Below are 21301 nucleotides of genomic sequence, written 5' to 3'. Positions count from 1 at the left end.
AGGACTGCAGGCATCTGAAGATTATTATAGATCTTCATGCTTAGCCAACCACAGGTAAGTCATAACTATTCACAGAATCAGTGGATGACCAGGATAGAGGGCACACATATATTGCACATCATGGAGTGATATACATTAAGGGGGTCAAGCCAGCTATTAGATCCTCACTCTTTAGCTTGCATAGAGCTCAATCATTCTGTGAATCTTTAGAATGTTTGCTTTCTTTTCTTAGTCCTGGAACTTTACTTTGCTGCCCTGTTTGGTTATGGAAGTGTTCTTGTCAATATATCTTGTCTCTTCAACTGAATTCTGTGTCCTTTAAGGTCAAGAACTTCCCCCTTCTTTGCATTTCCCATGCTGCCCAGAAAAAAAAAATGCTAAGTATTTAGAAGGTGCTCTACTAACATGTCTAGAATGAATAATGAATATCATTGCTCCCCAAGTGTGACCATCTGTTTCAGAGAATGACATGAGAGAACTGAGGTGCTTGGGAACACATGTGATGGCATTGTGGGTGTGGGGGGTCATTGTTATGGCACTAGAAATGACATTAAATTGGTCACCTGGGTCTAGTTTATTATGTAGATCTTAATGAATATAAAATGATATTAAATTAAACAATGAATTTAAATGAGGAGATTTAATGAGAAATTCCATCTGCATATCTCATCTGGGCTACTTCTACTATTTCCCAAACTCTGTTTTAGGATGCTCAGATGTGCTGAAAAGATAGATGAACAATAACATCCTGGACTTTCTCAATCAACTTAGCCATTTTGAGATGACAGATCAAAATCAATGATAGTCACTCATATACACCTGGATAAAACAAAGAGATGAGAAGCAATAAGGGGTGTGTGCTTATATATTGTGTATGTAGATAGGTTATAGTTTATTATTTCACCTGTATTTAGGGACTAAATCTATTTTCTTAGTAATCCACCATGAAGAATAACACACACACACACGTACACACACGTACACACAGACACACGTTTTTATACATATATAAATGCATAAACAAAAAAAAAAAAAAACTTGTGCACCAGCCTGCTACATATCACTTATATCTGTGAAGGACACATGTTGAAAATGGTCAGGAAAAGAACCAATGACTTGGACTAGAACTTCTAAGAGCTTCATGAAAATAGAGAGTTAAAGTGATACAAAGATCAAAAAGAGTCACGCTCAGTAGATTTAAGTTTCAATTCTAGTTACTGGTCCCTGACAAACCTGGAAAAATTATAATCATAAAGTTGATACAGCAATTTGATTAAAAATATTTTCTTAGCAAAACTATTTCTAAGCATCAAGAAAATTTCATAACTTTACTTATAACTTTGCTCTTTTTTCCTTTGCTAAAAATATTACTTCTCATTACATATGCATTAAAAGTAATTTAAAATATATGAAGAATCTGTAGAATTGTGAAAATTTTTATGACATAATGTAGAAAATATTGAATTATCAAATGATACATATGCTGCTTTATAACAATATGGAATTTTATAAAATTAAATGATTATACGAGGTTGGTGGAGTTACAGGTGATTTAAAATCTTATATACAGTTAAGATATAGTTTATCTCTTTTAAAATATTACAAAGTAAGTATTTTAAAAAATAGAATCATCAAACTTTCCTAACCAAGACCATTTCAGCTTTAGTAAATCTTCCAAAGCTAACACATTAATTAAACAAAATGTCTATCACACTTCTTTAGAGTCATTGCTTTAACTTTTTATTTGCTTATATCAAAGGCAAAGGATTCATTTCAAATTGTGCCATGCTTCTTGATAAATACATTTACATGAGAACATTTAACTCATAACTCTTGCTTCTTTTTTTTCACCAAAGGAAATAGCTGATAATAAAAAGTGTTCCATTTTTCATAGTACAAGCTCTATCAAGTTGAGCTTGTTGATGCATTTACGTGCAATGACATTAATTATACTGGCAAAAGCTTCAAAAGTGCACTTTCTTTTATAGCAAAATGCCTTTTAAATGAAACATTTTCAAACCTGGCAAAGAAAGTGAGTGTGGGTATAAGCCTCATTATTACTTATGAGTATTATAAATATTAAACCCTTTTATGTCATAAATTATAGATCCTTAAAAATGAATTATCAGCTTTGAACTAAATACTAAAATAATTTTACTTCATAGCAATATATCTCAAAGCAATGTGTGCATAATTATAACTTCTGCTATATTATTAGACTTAAATTTTGATGTGAGAAATTTAAAATCTGTATATTTTGTCAACTGCATTTAAAATTTTCACATTTTCTAAGAAAAAATCACATATTTGATTATAGTGATTGTGCTTCAGGGTAATAATTCCTTATCTTTGATAAATAAAGTCTTAGGAGAAAGTGAGCGGAAAGTCTGTCAGAAACTATAAACTTATGAAAAGACTAATAGATAAGAACATTACTTCAGAAGAATAAAGAAGTCTAAGACATTTATACTCTTCCATTCAATCTCCTACTCTTCAACTCCGTGTAAGCTCAATTAAGCCTTCTATCTGCTTTCAGAAACAGATAAACAAACAAACGAAGCCTCACAAAAATTATGTTGGGAGAAAGAGCTAAAGATTGATACTTATCTACAGGCACTAATATACTACTTGTCACCACATTTCCAGGAATATTTCTTTTCTTCATTTCCCAACTTGGTTACGAAATTAACATGCACTTGGAGTCACAGGCTTTCTCTGTGAAGGTAAAATGTAAAATTTTGATCTGAGCTTTGCAGAAAGATAAACCAAGATTGTTTTTGGAGTTTTAGCATTTCATGCCCAAGTAACATGTGAAAGGCCAATTAATTTAAACTCTCTCAAATTCAGATAGAGGGTTTCTTCTCATAAAATAAAGGCAACAACATGTATTTCTTAAGATTGTTCACAGGATTAAGTAATGGTTTTTAAAACAGGTAATCAATCAAATTTATTTTGATTCTGTCTCTCCTTTATCCCTAGTATTTAAACAGCAAATAAATCACACAGGATTTAATTTAGGGAAATGCCTCTAATATCAGAAATCTTTTCCCATCAACTGTATTTCATCATCTTTCATCTTGTCCTCATTCTAACCATTGTCTCCAATATTGTTAGTATTCGATGTCCCTCAAAATCTCTGTGGTCATATCACGTTTTACTGTAGTAAGAGTTTACTGCTAATTCCCTGTCTATATACTAAAGATAAACAATGTGGCATTCAATTCAGACCTGGCTGGGTCTGGGATGCTTGCACGCCCCATGTCTGGGGTATTACTGTAGCTCCCACTATAGTCAGTGTTCAATAAAACTCACACATTTATGACTTCATCTCCATAAATTCTTCCAACAAAAATATCAGTTCCTAGTGTCACATGCTTTATGCCCCAAATCAAAGGCATTTCTGTGGAGCATTTCCCATTTTTGATTCTATATTACATATTTCTAGATAAATTTTATCATGGTATACCTTAAATTTATACAACTTTTCAACAAAATCATGAGTTATTTGAAATTCAAGAGTTGTCATTATAGATAGAATATTAAAAAGTATATAGACACTTTTTGCAGGATAAATAAAAATAACTACTGATAATTAACACAGTAAAGAAAAGTTTCCTGGTGATTTAAATTAATTATTGTAAGCCATATTATATTTTCAAATAATTTATATATATGAAGTATAAACATAATGTAAAATTCTGAAAGGTCATATATTATTGTAATTGGAGAAAATACCTATGAAGAGCTATATGGTCATCTATTTTTCTGATTTTACTCTAGAACCAAGACTCAATGTCCTGATGCTTGTCAACTTACCATTCTTTTGGGAGATCTACTAGGAAGGATGCCTTTTCTTGGAACAAACAGCACAAAAAGTGAAATGCTTTAAATTTTCACATTCAGTAGAGCTTTTGTGTGAATTGATAAGGCTTTCTTGGCTTAATCCATAGAAGTGAATCTCAATGTATTCCAAAAGTTTTTTTTTTTAATTGTGAAAAAAGTATTGGGATAAAGAAAAATATAAAAGTTGTTAAAAATAAGATCAAATACATTGATGATCACCATAATTGTGACCTGGTTAATAACTCTCTTAAAAGACAAAGAGAATACTATCGTATTTTTTAAATGCCCAAATGCACTTAAATAACAGGATGAGCAGAAAATATGCATCAGTGTGCCAGCAAATGAAAGAATAGAAAACTGCAAAAGTAATGGCCTGGCAAAACAAAAACAAAACAAATACCAAATAACCCCTCTTAATCACAAAAACAACAAACAAATATTGAACATATTTGTGTAATACACAGCAGTGGAAAGCATTAAATAAAATTTAAAAAAAAGAAAAAGAAACTTTAAGAAAGCTCCACTCGTGGTGGAGGATGTTGACATACTTTTCTAGAACATGAGGGATGAAGAGAGTATAAAAGTGATTGGGGATAGAACAATTAACAGGTTCTACCTTTTTTTATTTATAAGAAACAATTGATCATGATTGATTTGAGCTTGGGTATAGTATAAGGGCTAAATAGTAAAGATGGTTTTGTCTTTACTCTCTGGCCAAAGTAATACATAGAAAATCAAAGATGGAAAAAAATAAAGTACAACAAAAGATACAAAAATCAATGTTTTACCAATTTGAAACATTAAAAACACTGGTAAAGGTTAACATTAGGTAAAAAGTCCAAATTAAAATTATAAGTAATGAAAAACACAATAAAATATTAAACTGAAGATATAGGGATTTATTGTAATTAACAATTTTATATATATATATATATATATATATATATATATATATATATATATACATGTAGCTATTTATTATTTATTTATTGTTTGCCTTATAAGATTCTGAGGCAGAAGTTCTTGACCGAGCAATGGGAGTCTCAGTTTTAAACAACATCCAGGATATTCAGGACCATATATTGAGAAATATTAATCATTCAGAAGCAATAGAAATCACTGTACTCAATGGCAAAATAACAACCTTAGAGTTTCCCAACTTTTAAAAATATTTGAATAAACTATGCACTTAGGATAATGTGTTTGATAAAAGACACATAAACAACAGTCAAAGAGAATACATAGTAGGAAAACAAAGAAAAATGAAAAGTTAAGAAAGCAGAAAATTGAAAGCATAAAAATTAATAAATCAAATAAATTCTAATGCTTTTAAAATCTCAATAAAGTAGACATACTTGACAAATTTCTCTAAGGAAAAAGAAATTAATACACAATGGCATTCAGACTAATGAATGAGATTGAAAAGGATATTCAACACAATTTCATGACTAATTTATAAACAGTTAAATTACAAATTCTATTTTATCATAGTTCACTCAAAGAGCTGAACTATGTATCATAGAATATACAGAAAACATCATCAAACATAATGGATGTATTAAGAATCAAATAGTTTCATGTACAAAGTTTATCTTTCCTGTTGCTACTCAGCTCTTCAGGAACACAATTAAATGAGAACAGTTTCCCAATTCACTTAATACATTTTTATCCAAGTTAAAATATTACTTCCCTATGTTCATATATGAATACACAACTAGTGTAATTCCACATTATGTACAACCACACAATGAGAAGGTATATTTCATATATGTATGATATGTCAAAAAACTTTCCATTGTCATGTAAAACTAAAAAGAAAAGTAAAAAAACTTTTTAAAAAATTATTATAATATCTGGTTAATTTCATTGTAAAACAATAATAATATTTAATATCCATAAACTTCCCTTTATTTGGATTATTTTATTTAATTGTCATTAAAAACCTGTGATGTTGGTAGCATTTTTCATGCTCATACTAGAGAAGGGAAATTTGAAATTTTAAAAAATTAGGTATTTGCTCAAAATATATATAGGAGTATAATTGGAAATAAACATGTGTTCCCTCTCTGCAGAATCTCTCTCTCTCTTTCTTTCTCTCTCTCTCTCTCTCTCTCTCTCTCTCTCTCTCTATATATATATATATATATATATATATATATATATATATACACACATACACACATACATTTGGTGTGTGTGTGTGTGTGTGTGTGTGTGTGTGTGTGTGTGTGTGTGTTTCATATAGGGAATTAAACCCAGGGATACGTAACCACTGAGCCAGATCCCCAGCCTCTTTTATTGTATTTTATTAGAAAAAGGGTCTCATTGAATTGCTTAGGGCCTCACTAAGTAGCTGAAGCTGGCTTTGAATTCATGATCCTCTGCCTCAGCCTCCTGAGCTACTGGGATTACAGGCATGCACCATCGCAGAACCTGTACTCTTAATCTCTATGTCATGTAGCCAGCCTTTAAGTGAAAATGCCTGGCAGCATACAACAAAAAGAAAAAAAAAAGAGAGAAATTGACAGAAAAGAGAAAGGGAGGGAAGGAAGAAAAATGAAAAATGAAGTCTTACTTAAGAATATACTTGATGTTTCAGAGGAATGCAAAAACATCAACTATGAAATCTTATTGATACCTCACAACTTTCTCCATATATGTATTTGAAAAAGAAGTAAATTTGAGTGCAATCATACTATCCATTTATTTTGCCCATCTACAAGATTTGCAGAACTTATCAATTATTATGTCCCAAATAAATTGTGACACAAAAAGGATGTGTATCTTGGCAATGATTTTGTAGTAAAAGACAATGAGAAGCTTTCCATACTGTAATTCAGTGGTGGTAATCATTTGGAGAACAGTAAATAAATTCTTGTTCAAAAAAATCTCTATCAGACTCTAAAACGTCTTATTCTTCTTCAGATAAAATTTTGTTTAATAAAATGGTGCGTGCCAGAGACCAAATTTAAACATACAAATCTGATCATCTGTGGTATACTTCAATGTTCAGGGGTTCATCTGCATGAAAAGGAAAATTGATTCCCGGGGACAAGAGACCAAGTCAACTCGCCCTGCCTGCTTCACCACCCACACTGGACAACTCTCATGGTCAGCTTCAGAGGGACCATGCTCTTTTCCTAGGATTGCCCTGGGACGGGCTCTCCTATTCCATGGTACTTCTAGTTGTGTATAGTCACCTTTCTACCCTGAATGTTCCTGGCATCATGATCTCAAGACTGATCTTGAAACACATCTTATTGTCTTCAAAACTGCTTCTATTTATAACCTATGTTGGAGTCCAGTCTTATTTTTTGTCTTTGTTCACACTTAACAGAAACAGATTATTGAAGCTGAAATGATTTCATAGAGAACAAAAAAAGGATAAAGAACAGGAGTAGAGGAAGTCATTGCATCTTCTTCAGGAGTGCTCATTTTGGAAATGAATATTACTAAAGTTTCACTGAAGTGAATAGAGCTTGCAACTGAAATGTAATATCCAAGCAATTTGACTTGGAATTTTTCCTTTTAAGAATAGTTCAAGCACAAAGTTAATTCCCTGGGATTTTTACATTTTCTTTCTTTAAACTAAATGCTTCCAACCAAAATTTCAAATTCCACACTATTTTGAGAATCATATTCTGCCAAAATTCATTCAATAGCTATTTTTATAACTGTTTCTTAGAGTCTGTAACTGTTTCATTTAAACTGTGGATTTATATAGTTCTAGTTTTAGTCTAAAATAATTTTATTTTTATAGGTTCTTCATGAAAGAAAAGATTTATAGTCAAATATAGAATATAAATTAGCAACAGATGTTTCTATCCCTCCAATAGAAATGCAAAAATGTGACCAAATACATTCAATTCTGGTGGTTCAAGTGTGGGTTAACATTAGAAAACAAATATGTATTTGTCATAATGTTAGAAAAGAAAAGGAAGAAATTATGAATACGTAATGTACACAGAAAATATTTGTTTTAATAAAAAATTATTGGGCTGGGGATGTGGCTCAAGCGGTAGCGCGCTCGCCTGGCATGCGTGCGGCCCAGGTTCGATCCTCAGCACCACATACCAACAAAGATGTTGTGTCCGCCGAGAACTAAAAAATAAATATTAAAAATTCTCTCTCTCACTCTCTCTCTCACTCTCTCTTAAAAAAAAAATAAATAAATAAAAAATAAAAAATTATTGATAAAATTGACAAGAAACATTAAACACAATGAAAATGTTTCAACATTATGAAATTTATTTATTTAAAATCAGTATAAAACATCATGTTTCTATTTTTCTGCTTCAACATTAGAGATTCTGCTAGGTCTAAACAAAGAAATACAAACAGACAGAAATATATATATATATATATATATATATATATATATATATATAGATCATGTAATATGTGACAAAAGTTATTTAATGAACAAGAAAAAGATAGGATTTTCAGGAAAACATTGACACAACTGAATACTTGTGAGTTTAAATTAACAAGTGCTGCATGTCTATGTATAATAAGAATGGCTTCTTCATCCCACATGAAAACATGAATTTCCAATGGATTTAATATGTAAATATTCAAAGATTTTAAAAATATTTATTAGAAGAAAATGCATAATTTTAACATATCTTTACACTGAGGAAGGCAAACCTGATCAAGGCCCAAAGTTAAGAAGATGATTTAAAAATAACTACAAATGTTTTAACAATATATGTAACAAAAGTTAACTGTAAAGAAAATTCACAAACTTAAGACAGTGCCAAACTATTTGAAATACACACAACAGCTTCTCAATCACTAAGAAGAGGTGACAGTCTAGGAAAGGAAATTTCATAGGAAAAGAATTTTAAATGACAAATATATACACAAAATTCACCAGATATTAAATAAATGTAAAAATTTTTGAGAAATAATGTTTACTACTTACGTTTGCAAAGATGAAAAAGAAAATAAAGACATGGAGTATAGTGACAGATGGAAAATAGTCACTCTTCTACACACTTAAAAGTAAAAAAAAAAAAAAAAATTGATATAAAATTATTTGAAGACAACCCAGCAGTGCCCTCTAAAATGTGTACACAGGACACACTCAACTCCCAATAAAGAAGGCAAAAATGTTGAGTTCAAATAGTACTGCAGAAATAAGTAGATATTTATTGGAGGAATAGAAGCTTGTATTAAAACAGAGCCACAACTATAAAAATCCTAAGAATACACACAGGTCAATTTAACACCAAAAGGTGTGTGTGTCAAGGGAGAGAGAGGGGCTGCTAATTCTTTATGTGCTTTGGCTTAAGAACATACAGAATATTTTTCACCACTCAGTGGGAGAATAAAAGTACAACTACTTTGAGCTTTATCATCAGGGAAGGAGTACAGGGGAGCCAACCAAGGAGACCCAGGGCACCAAAGTACAATGATGTGGTGATATAAAGAGGATATAAAGTCTTATTTGGAAATAGAAATGGGCAAGGATGCATCAATATTGGGAAAAGTAAACACTAGTTCAAACCAGGATAGAATTGGAAAAAAAAAAAAAACACAGGAATAACAACTATATGGAAGACGACAATAATAACAACGAGATTTTATTTTGATAGGTAGCCCCCTTTGTGTGATCAAGACATCTGGATTATTATATTATAATCCCTGTCCCTCTCTCAAATTTCATCATTTTCCAATGTAAGTTAACCCATAACATTAGATTCCCATTGTTTTGCCAAGGGAGAGACCTTGGGAAAACACTGAGATGACTGAACTGTCTGATTTGGGGAAGGGGCAGGTTTTTTCTTCTCTCTGCACAAACATGGAACCAAAATGTCAACATGTCACAAGAGTTGAGAGCAAAGTATTCATACTTTGAGTCAGCTCAGGGTAGGGGGAGTGGAGTCATAATGGAAAATATATTAATATTATTGTAAAGAATTTATTTAAAGAGAAGGACCTATTGTTTATATTTGCTTCCTTGCTTTGGCTTGTTGGATTTTAAAAGATCAGCCAGGATATGTTATAGATTGGAGAAAAAAAATCTAGTGTGTTTTTATAGTCAAACATGAGACATCAAATACATGTTTTGCCTTTGAAGTGCTATACCCACAATCCCATTTGGAAGAAACTGCACCCCCACATATTTCTGCTTCTGGGACTATTTTGATGAAAAGGAATAAAAGCAACTCACAGGACTGTTTACATGACAAACACTGCAGTGGTTTACATATTGATATAACCTTCTCAGTTAAACTCTAAAATGTGCCAGTGTTCTCATTTTATCTTTACATAGTTATCATTTTGAAACATTACCATTTTTAGCATTTAACTTCTCCTTTCATTCCTTGTTGATCACACTTTAGTCAAACTCCCAAACATTCTCCTAGATTCATTCACATATGTAGGTGTTCCTGCATTCCTAGTCACTGCTGTGGTCGATGGTCACTTGGCTACCTTGTCGCGGAAGGTAGAGACCTGGTATCAAATCAACACACAGATGCCCGGAGCTTAGTGAGAAAGCTGGCTGATGAGACACCTCAATCATTGTTTAGCAAGCTCAAGCTGATTTATTTTTGGAATGCATACAGCTGTTATAGGGTTCAGATAGGGCGTGCTCAACAATCACACATAAGCACCTTAACATCTATAAGCCAATCATCTTATGCCTAATGTAACCACACTATGAGGAAGCACTAAATATTGCTGTCGTGATGGAAGGCAGTCTGGAAGGGTCTTTGTCCCTAAGGGAGGGGAGCTTTATGAGTTGGGAGGGTTACATGCCCTGAGGCATCTGACCCTCAGTTTCCTGACCTGGTAATCTAGTAGCTTGGCAAGATAACCACAAGTACTGAGGAAGTGGAGCAGAGCGCCCCATCCTTCAGGTGTTCCTGTCAGGCCTGTACAAGCGTAGGTTTCCCTAGCACTCTGAGCTGCTTGTAGCTACTAGCTGTGAACCGAAAGTTAATCCAACACACATACTTCCTTGTAAAATGCATTTTGACCAGTAACCCTGCTAAGTCAGGATTTGCAAGAAACCTTCATCCTCCATTCCTGATCACTCTTCATATCTAATTGGGTTGTTTGTCTCCCACTATTTCCTGGGTGATATCAGATCACACTGGCCTGTCTTCAGTAACAATTCTACTCTATGGGTTTAGCCAGAATCCCTTCTGCCCACAATAAATGTTTACGTTCAGTTACTGTCATCCAGCTTCCATAAATCTCTATTTGCCCATTCCACATTCAGAATTGAGCCCAGTCCTATGTTGAGGTCCTTTTACCCCCAAAGCAATTGTCCTAAATAACATCTATTTTTACTGTTTTAACTACTGTCCAGCCCTGGACTTTTATTTGGTACCTTCTGGAACTCACATTGATTTTTTTTTCTTTTACTTATATTAAGTTTTAAAGCTCTGACTTCCCCTACCCTACATAAATTGCCTTTCCACTGCTCTCTTGTACGGGCCATTGGCTTCATTAAAACCCAATGCCTCATGCACACATATAACTACCTTGCTGCTATCACTTTCTTGTTATGCTGATTTGCTTCTGAACTCCCATTTACCCAATGAGTCTGACCTATTCTTTAAGGCCAAATTAAAATCACCTACTTTTGTAATATTCTTTCATCAACCACCTCAGTTCATGAAATTATTCTGTAATTTGGAGCAATAATATCTCCCAATTAGCATAGATTCAATCTTCAATTATTTATTTTCATTTTTATTGCAAGTCTTGCTTTGTGTAAATTCTTGATAGAAATAACGATTATAATTTCTTTGTAATATTTATCAGTTACTCCATGTTAAACTCACTCTTCAACATTCCCCATGAAATGCTTACCAAAATCTTTATCACTGAATTTTTTATCTTCTAGCCAAATGTGCACTTTAAAAGTAACAATATTTACAGTGAGGATTTCACTCTGTTAGAGAGATTTTAATATTATCTTTCTAAATTAGTCATCACCTTCCATTTTTTTATACTGTTCAATGAAAAACTGCATTGCTTGAAAAGAAAACAACAAAAGCAAACTTCAGACCACAGATGTTAACCATGTACAGGTGGCTGAATAGCTCATGGGATAGCTGATTGGATTTGAGACTTTTCACCTCATGATAATTGTTCTGGATTTGGCCCATGGTTGACAGGTCACCCCACAGCTGTTAGAGAGATTCCAGGTGTGATAAGCTCCCACTACCAGCATGGTGGGCAGGTGTTTACATCATAGTGAGTACCCTGGTGACCACTTTCAGGGGCATCAGAGGCCCTGGTTCCTGGAAGTTGCAGCTACCTGTCAAAAGTAATGTGGACTGCTATGCATAATGACACAGTATTCCCAAATTATACCAGAAATACCAGTAAGTGGATAGTGGCACCTCACTGAGACTTACCAAGATGTGATAAATGGCACATTTGGAAATAATCTGATGAATTTTAAAATACCAAAATCACCTCCAATTTAAGCTGATTATTTTCTTTAAATAGCTTTTTCAGAAGACTAATTTTACATTTGTATGAACCATTTCCTCAATAATAGCTAAGATATTCTGTTTAATTTTCCTGGGTGAATCTGTGTTGCAAATGAGGGGATCTGTTTTATGGGGTGTCACTTGGGAACATTTTTTAAATATGAAAACCACAAAGCAGGGAGAGCCCAGGTGGTAAACGCCTTCATTAAACACTCAAGATTCTGAGGAAAGTCTCCTAAAATTCAGTCTCTTGCCAACTGAAGCCATCTAATAAATGTCCATTAAATTAATGCATTAATATATTTGATTTCTTTCTTAAATAAGAATTAGTCTGGACAATGTCTAATATACTTTCTGCTTTCAAATGCTATCAATAAATGGTTAAAAGGAAGAAACTTCTTAGAATGTAAATCAAAGATTACGGTTTAGGATCATTATAAAATAAAGATTTTTTGATGGGTATAGTTTCACAACCCTATAATACCAGTAACTTGAGAACTGAGTCTGAAGGATTGCGAGGGCAGGACAGACTTGGAAACTTAGACTTGGAGTAATTTAGTGAGACCCTGTCTCTGAAGATGAAAGAATGATGGGAAAAAAACTGCACATTATTTACATGGATCTAATAAATAAGCAGGGGTAGCTTTTCTCATTTTAGAAAGTAGATTTTAAACCAAAATTAATAAAAGATACAAAGAAGGTCAGTTCATACATCTTAAGGGAATCCTGTATCAATAAGATATAATGATCACAAATATTATTCCCCAAACAATCAAGGAACATCAAGCCCTTTTTAATATTAAGAATCAAATAGATCACAATACAATAATGCTAAGTGACTTTAACATGCCTCTCTCACCACTGGCTACATCATCCAAACATAAACTAAGTAAAGATTCTATGGAACTAAAACATACAATTAATAATGAGGGCCTAAGGGACATCTACAGAATATTTCATCCTCTAATGTCTGAATTCACTTTATTCTCAGCAGCAATGGAACATTTTCTAAATCATATTTTAAGTCGTAAAGCAAATCTTAGCAAATAACAACAACAAAAAGATAATATCTTATATTCTATCAGATCACAATGGAATTATATTATAAATAAGTGATAATATAAAAACAGAAACCACTCTAAGATTTGGAGAGTAAATAATATACTGTTGAATGATGAATGGATATCAGAAGAAATCAGAAAAGAAATTTAAAAAAATTCTTAGAAGTAAATAAAAATAATGGTACAACATATCAAAATTCCTGGGATAGTATGAAGGTAGTTAAGAGGAAAGCTCAAAGCATTGAGCTTATACATTAAAAGAATAGAAAGATACCAAATAAATAATCTAACATTACACCTCAAAAACTTAGAAAAAGAAGAACGAACAAAAGCAAAATCAGTATAAGACAGGAAATAATTAAAATCAGAGTAAAACATCAATAAAATTGCAAATCAATAAAAACCATATAAAACATTGAAAAACAAGGAGTTAGGTTTTTGAAAGCATAAACAAAATTGATAAACCTTCTGCCAAACTAACCATTAAGAAAGGAGGGAGAAGCTCAAACAACAAAACTTGAGATGAAAAAGAAAATATCTTTACAGATACTACTAAAATTCAGAGGATAATTAGAAACTATTTTGAAACTTCTTACTAAAAAAGCTGGAAAACCATGAAGATATGAATAAATTCCTGGAGACTTCTGTCCTACCTGAATTGAACAAGGAGAACATAGAAAAACTAAGATCAATATCAAGTAATGAAATTAAATAGGAATCAAAAGCCTTCCAACAAAGAAAATTCCAAGACAAGATGAATTCACAGCCAAGTTCTATCCTATCTATAAAGAAGAACTAATGTCAATTCTCAAATTATTTCAACAATAGAAAAGGAGGAAACACCACCAAACTCATTCTATGAAGCCAGTATCAACCTGACCAAAACTAGACAAAGACCACATCAAGGTAAGAAAGCTTCAGAACAATATCCTTGATGAACTTAGATGCAAAAATTCTTAATAAAATATTGGCAAACCACAACAAAATCATATTTAAACACATGGCAGTGTGCCATGATCAGATAGGTTTCATACAAGGGTGAAAAGTTATTTCAACATATGTCAATAAGAAATTTTTTTTTAAGACAGTACAGAACCCATTCATGTTCAAAACACTAGAAAAACTAGGATACAAGAAACTTGCCTCAAAATTGTAAAGGCTATACATGACAAACCCAAGGCCAAATTTATACTGATTGTAGAAAAACTGGGAGCTTTTTCTCTAAACACAGAAACAAGACAAGGATGTTCCCTTTAATCACTTCTATTCAAGATAGTCTTGAAACTCTAGTTAGAGAAATCAGGCAAGAGAAGGAAATTAAAGGGATACAAATAGGAAAAGAAGTGCTCAAATTATCTCTGCTGATGACATGATCCTACATTTAGAAGATCCAAAAAACTTCACCAGAAAACTTCTAGAGCTCATTAACAAATTCAACAAAGTAGGAGGATACAAGATCAATACTCATAAATCAATTGTGTTCCTATACTCCAATGACAAATTTGGTGAAAAGGAAACTTGGATAACTATCCTATTCATAATAGCCTCAAAACAAACAAACAAACTTGGGAATCAATTTAACAAAAGAGGTGAAGGACCTCTACAATGAAAACAATAGAACACTAAAGAAAGAAATTGAATAAGATCTTAGAAAATAGAAAGACCTCCCATGTCTTGGATAGGCAGATTTAATATTGTCAAAATGGTCATAATACCAAAAGTGCTGTACAGATTCAATGTATTTCCATCAAAAACCCAATTACATTTTTTGCAGAACTAGAGAAAAACAGTTATGAAATTTATTTGGAAAAATAAGAGATCCAGAATAGCCAAAGCAATATTTGGCAAGAAGAGCAAAGCAGAGATCATCATAATACTAGATATCAAATTATACTATAGAGCTATAGTTAACAAAAACTGCATGGTACTGGTACCAAAATATACATGAAGCCCAATGGATTAGAACAGAAGTCACAGAGACAAACCCATATGAATATAGTTATCTCATACTAGACAAAGGCACCATAAACATACATAGGAGAAAATATGGCCTCTTCAACAAATGGTGCTGGGGAAATTGGAAATCCATATTTAGTAGAATGAAATTTTACCCCTGTCTCTCACTCTGCACAAATGTCAACTGGAGGTGGATCAAAGACTTAGGCATTAGACCAGAAACTCTATAACTGCTGGAAAAAAATGTAGGTCCAACACTCCAACATGGCAGCACAGGAACTGACTTCCTTAACAAGACTCCTAAAGCACAAAAAGTAAAATTTAAAAAATCAGAGACAGGGCTGGGAATGTGGCTCAAGCAGTAGTGTGCTCGCCTGGCATGCGTGCGGCTGGGGTTCGATCCTCAGCACCACATACAAACAAAGATGTTGTGTCCGCAGAAAACTAATTATTAAAAAAATGCTCTCTCTCTCTCTCTCTCTCTCTCTCTCTCTCTCTCTCTCTCTCTCTCTCTCTCCACTCTCTCTTAAAAAAAATCAGAGACAGGAATGGCATCAAATTGAAAAGCTTCTAAAAGCTTCACAGCAAAGAAAACCAGAGATTGAAGAAAGACTACAAAATTGGAGAAAATCGTGGTTACCTGCTCCTCAGATAGGGCATGAATATCCAGGATATACAAGTAACTTAGCACCAAAAAAGAAATAATAACTCAATTAATAAATGAGTGAAATTCAGAGAAAACATGGCTGTGGGAAGGGAGTGAGCCACCCTGTGCCCCATGCCACCAGACCCGCAGATCTTACCTAGTCGGAATACTACATCTCTGAGAGTGTTAGAGGATCCCTATCCAGCTGCTCTCTGCAAAAATCACCAGCGCTGTGACCCTATGGGGGGCTCCGGGTTTCAGCTTTGGAGAAGGATGCCTGGTGTTGGAGCAGGACCCAAAGCCCGAAGTTCCAGCCCACACAAGACTCAGTGAGTGCCTTAGCAGAATCACCTATCAATACATCTGCAGATCGCCAAGACTTCACTCTGCTCCCATGCAAGTTACTCAGCTGCTACCTACCCACAGCACAATGCCATCACGGGGCTCCCCCCACATCACCAGGCTCCCCCACCTCAACAGCCCCCTCCCCACATCACCAGGCTCCCCTCACCTCACCAGGCTCTCTCCATCTCACCAGACACCCCGGTGCTGAAAGCAAACCGTTGCCATCTTGACTCAACATTCTAGCCATTCAGCGGGGGGCAGTTCCCAGATTGGATCTCCATCAGCCAGGTAGCAGATTTCCAAACTTTCCCCCCTCCCTAGCGGTGGTTACCCAACACAGGTGTGCAGTGTGATCAGGGAGCCACCCACGAGAGCCCTGGGGTGAGAGTTTTCTTAATTGGGAACTTTCTGGGGAGAGGGAGAGACCAGGAACTGTGAAATCTCCAGGCAAGAGAGGGAGGTAGTACTGGGCACTTACATCATACAAGCAAGTGGTCCCAAAAAGAGATCCCTGTGAGGTGCAGTCTTTCTGCAGGGACTGGTGGGTGTCACTCTCCGCATCCAGGCACCCTGCGCCAGGACCAGTCTTTCCACCTTGATTACCTCCATGATCCAGAGGACAGAGACACCAGCTTACAACAGACAATGCCACCTACTGGACGAGAAGAGAATCAGGAAAGATACAAATCTCTAAAGCTACTACAACCCTGGCTTCTTCTGAATTTTTTTTTTTTTTTTATCTTTTACCCCTCCATCCTCCAGCCCTCACATACCCAACATATGTAAAACCAAGAGCTTTGCATGAAATAGGACTTTGAGGACTGAGTCATCTGAATAATATAATATAGAGGTGTTGTATGCAATGCCCTTTTTCTCTTTTCTTTTTTTATTCTTTCATTTTTCTTTTCCCCTCCAAATTTTACTGTTTTAACATCAGTATTTTTCTAAATACATATGTGTGTTTGTTTTATGTACTTTACTGTCATCCCACATACAAGCTTACTCTAAATTACTTCCTGTCTATTCCCTTGCTACTAACCTTCTTCACTAGATTTCTCCTTCATACTTCCTAAGATACATTAACTCTATATCCTCACATCCTACCTCCTCAGCATATCATCCTAAGCCCATCCGCAGTTTATTGTCCACTGTCAGAAACTGTAAAGCTTTTTACAAAATTACTGATTATATCTTAGATAATAATTGAATCCAACCTTTCTTTACATGGAGACTAAACTATAAACATCTTAATAACAACAAATTGTTCATAGGTAGTATATTGTTGATATTGGGATCTGTTAATATTGTCCTTCCCCACAAAGGAGAGGTCTTGAAACCCTATAAGAGCACTACAAACCTATAGGGTAAAAACAATAACAATCTAGACCCACGGAGCTGGAAAGGAAGACACAGGAGCAATATAAAAAGACAAGAGAAGAAAATGCCCCAAACAAATGAAGACACCACATCATTAGAATCATTGGCAGCCACAGCAGGAGAAATGACAAAGAAGGAGTTTAGGATGTACATGGTTAAAATGTTCTTTGAACTCAAGGAAGATATAAGAGAGCAAATACAGGCAGTGAAAGATCACTTCGACAAGGAGCTACGAAACACAGGAGCAAAAGATCACCTCAACATGGAGATAAAGGTGCTAAAAACAAACAAACAAACAAAAAAACAAACAGAAATCCTTGAAATGAAAGAAATAATAAACCAAATTAAAAACTCAAATGAAAGCATCACAAACAGAGTAGACCACTTGGAAGATAGAACATCAGACAATAAAGACAAACTATAAAATCTTGAAAAGAATATATACTACACAGTGATAATGGTAAGAAACCATGAGCAGAACATTCAAGAAATATGGGATATCATAAAAAGACCAAATTTAAGAGTTACTGGGTTAGAGAAACGCATAGAGGTCCAAACCAAAAGAATGAACAATCTATTCAATGAAATAATATCAGAAAAATTTTCAAACATGAAGAATGAATTGGAACTCCAAATTCAAGAAGCCTACAGGATTGCTAGTGTACAAAATCACAACAGATCCACACCATTATATTTCATTATAATGAAAATGCCCAACATACAGAATAAGGAGAGAATTTTACAAGCCACAAGAGAAAGGAATCAGATTACACAGGGGAAAACCAATTAGGATAATGGCTGATTTTTTAACACAGACTCTGAAAGCTAGAAGATCCTGGAACAACATATATCAAACTCTGAAAGAAAATGGGTACCAACCAAGAATCTTGTATCCAGCAAAATTAAGCTTTAGATTTAAGATGAAATATAAACCTTCCGTGATAAACAAAAGTTAAAAGAATTTATAGCTAGAAAACTGACACTATAAAACATCCTTGAAAAAATATTCCATGAAGAGGAAACAAAAATCAACAATGAAAATCCAGAAGAGGGAGGTAGTACACTAAAGGAGAAAATAATCAAAGAATAAAATTAAGTCAAGTTAAATAACAAAAATAAACAAATATGGCTGGGAATACAAACTATGTCTCAATAGTAACCGTGAATGTTAATGGCTTAACCTCACCAATCAAAAGACATAGACTAGCAAACTGGATTATGCTGCCTACAGGAGACTCATCTGATAGGTAAAGACACACACAGACTGAAGGTGAAAGGTTGGGACAAATCATACCACTCATACAGACTGCAGAAGCAAGCAGGGGTTTCCACCCTCATATCAAATAAAGTAGATTTCAAGCCAAAGTTAATCAAAATGGATAAAGATGGACATTACATACTGCTCAAGGGAACCATACAAGACAACAAGACACAGCAATCATAAATATATATGCCCCAAACATGGTATACCTATGTTCATCAAACAAATTCTTCTCAAGTTCAAGAGTCAAACTGATCACAACACAATAATCTTGGGTGACTTTAACACACCTCTCTCACCACTGGATAGATCTTCAAAACAAACATTGAATAAAGAATCTATAGAACTCTGGAGAAGGGGAATAGTAAGGATGGTGGAAGGAGACCCTCATCATTATACAAAATACATGTGTGAAGATGTGAAAAATAAAATAAAATCTAAAACAAATTATAAAAAAAGAAAGTTATACACCATGTATATATAATATGCCAAAATATACTTTACTGTCATGTGTATCTAAAAAGAATAAATGAAAATTATATATAAAAAAAGAATCTATAGAACTCAAAAAATATAATCAATAACTTAGACTTAACTGACATATATAGAATATGTCAACCTGTATCAAGCAGTTACACTCTCTTCTCAGTAGCACATGGATCCTTCTCTAAAACAGACCAAATACTATGCCACAAAGCAACTCTTAGCAAATACAAAAATATAGAGATACTACCATGTATTTTATCAGATCATAATGGAATGAAATTGGAAATCAATGACAAAATAAAAATTACTCCAACACCTGGAGACTAAACAATATGCTACTGAATGAACAATGGGTTGCAGAAGACATCAATGAGGAGATTTAAAAATTCTTAGAGGTAAATGAGAACATATAGACAACATATAAAATCTCTGGGACACAATGAAAGCAGTTCTATGAGGAAAGTTCATTGCATGGAGTTCTTTCCTTAAAAGAAGAAAAAGCCAACAAATAAATGACCTTATTACATCTCAAAGTCCTAGAAAAAGAAAAATAAATCAACAGCAAAAGCAGTAGAAGGCAAGAAATAATTAATATTAGACCTGAAATCAATGAAATCAAAACAAAAGAAACAATTGAAAAAAATGACAAAACAAAAAGTTGGTTCTTTGAAAAAATAAATAAAATTGACTGACTCTTAGCTATGTTAATGAAGAGAAGGAGAGAAAGAACTCAAATTACCAGCATACGTGATGAAAAAGGTAATATCACAATAGACACTACAGAAATACAGAGGATAACTAGAAATTACTTTGAAAACTTATACTCCAATAAAATAGAATATAGTAAATATATATGCCCCATTGAAGAATTTCTTAAGTCATAAGACTTGCCCAGAGTGAGTCAGGAAGATATACACAATTTAAACAGACCAATATAATGCGATGAAATAGAAGATGCCATCAGAAGCCTACCAACCAAGAAAAGCCCAGGACTAGATGGTTACACAGTCGAGTTCTATAAGACCTTTAAAGAAGAACTAATACCAATACTCTTCAATTTATTTCAGGAAATAGAAAAAGAGGCAGCACTTCCAAACTCATTCTATGAGGCCAATTTCACCCTGATTCCAAAACGAGGCAAAGACACATCAAAGAAAGAAAACTTTGGACCAATATCTCTACTGAACATAGATGCAAAAATTCTCATTAAAATTCTAGCATATCGATGGGCTGGGGATGTGGCTCAAGCGGTAGCGCGCTCACCTGGCATGCGTGCGGCCCAGGTTCGATCCTCAGCACCACATACCAACAAAGATGTTGTGTCCGCCGAGAACTAAAAAAAATAAAGATTAAAAAAATTCTCTCTCTCTCTCTCTCTCTCTCTCTCTCTCTCTCTCTCTCTCTCTCTCCTCTCTCACTCTGTCTTAAAAAAAATAAAATTCTAGCATATCGAATACAAAAACATATCAAAAAGATTATGCACCATGATCAAGTGGGATTCATCCCAGGTATGCAAAGTTGGTTCAACATAAGGAAATCAATAAATGTAATTCATCACATCAATAGACTCAGAGATAAGAATCATATGATCATCTCAAAAAGAACCAATAAAAAAGGCTCACAATGTAGATTAGTGGTAAAGTGCCCATGGCTTCAATCCTTAGTACAAATACATAAATAATCAAAAAATTAAAATAAAGTTTTTTCACAAAGAAGAACATTAATTGTTTTTGTCTTCTGCCCACAGAACTCCTTACCACCATAGTCTCCTTCATAGTTGTTATGGTTTGGCTCATGAGTATTCCCCCAAAGCTCATACATTAAGCAATAAAGCAATATTCAAAGGTGAAAAGAGTGGATTGCAAGAGTT

This window comes from Spermophilus citellus (assembly GCF_964194105.1).
Source record: "Spermophilus citellus genome assembly, chromosome: 11".
Classification (NCBI taxonomy): Eukaryota; Metazoa; Chordata; class Mammalia; order Rodentia; family Sciuridae; genus Spermophilus; species Spermophilus citellus.
The sequence above is the reverse complement of the archived record's forward strand: the minus strand, read 5'-3'. Positions refer to the sequence as shown.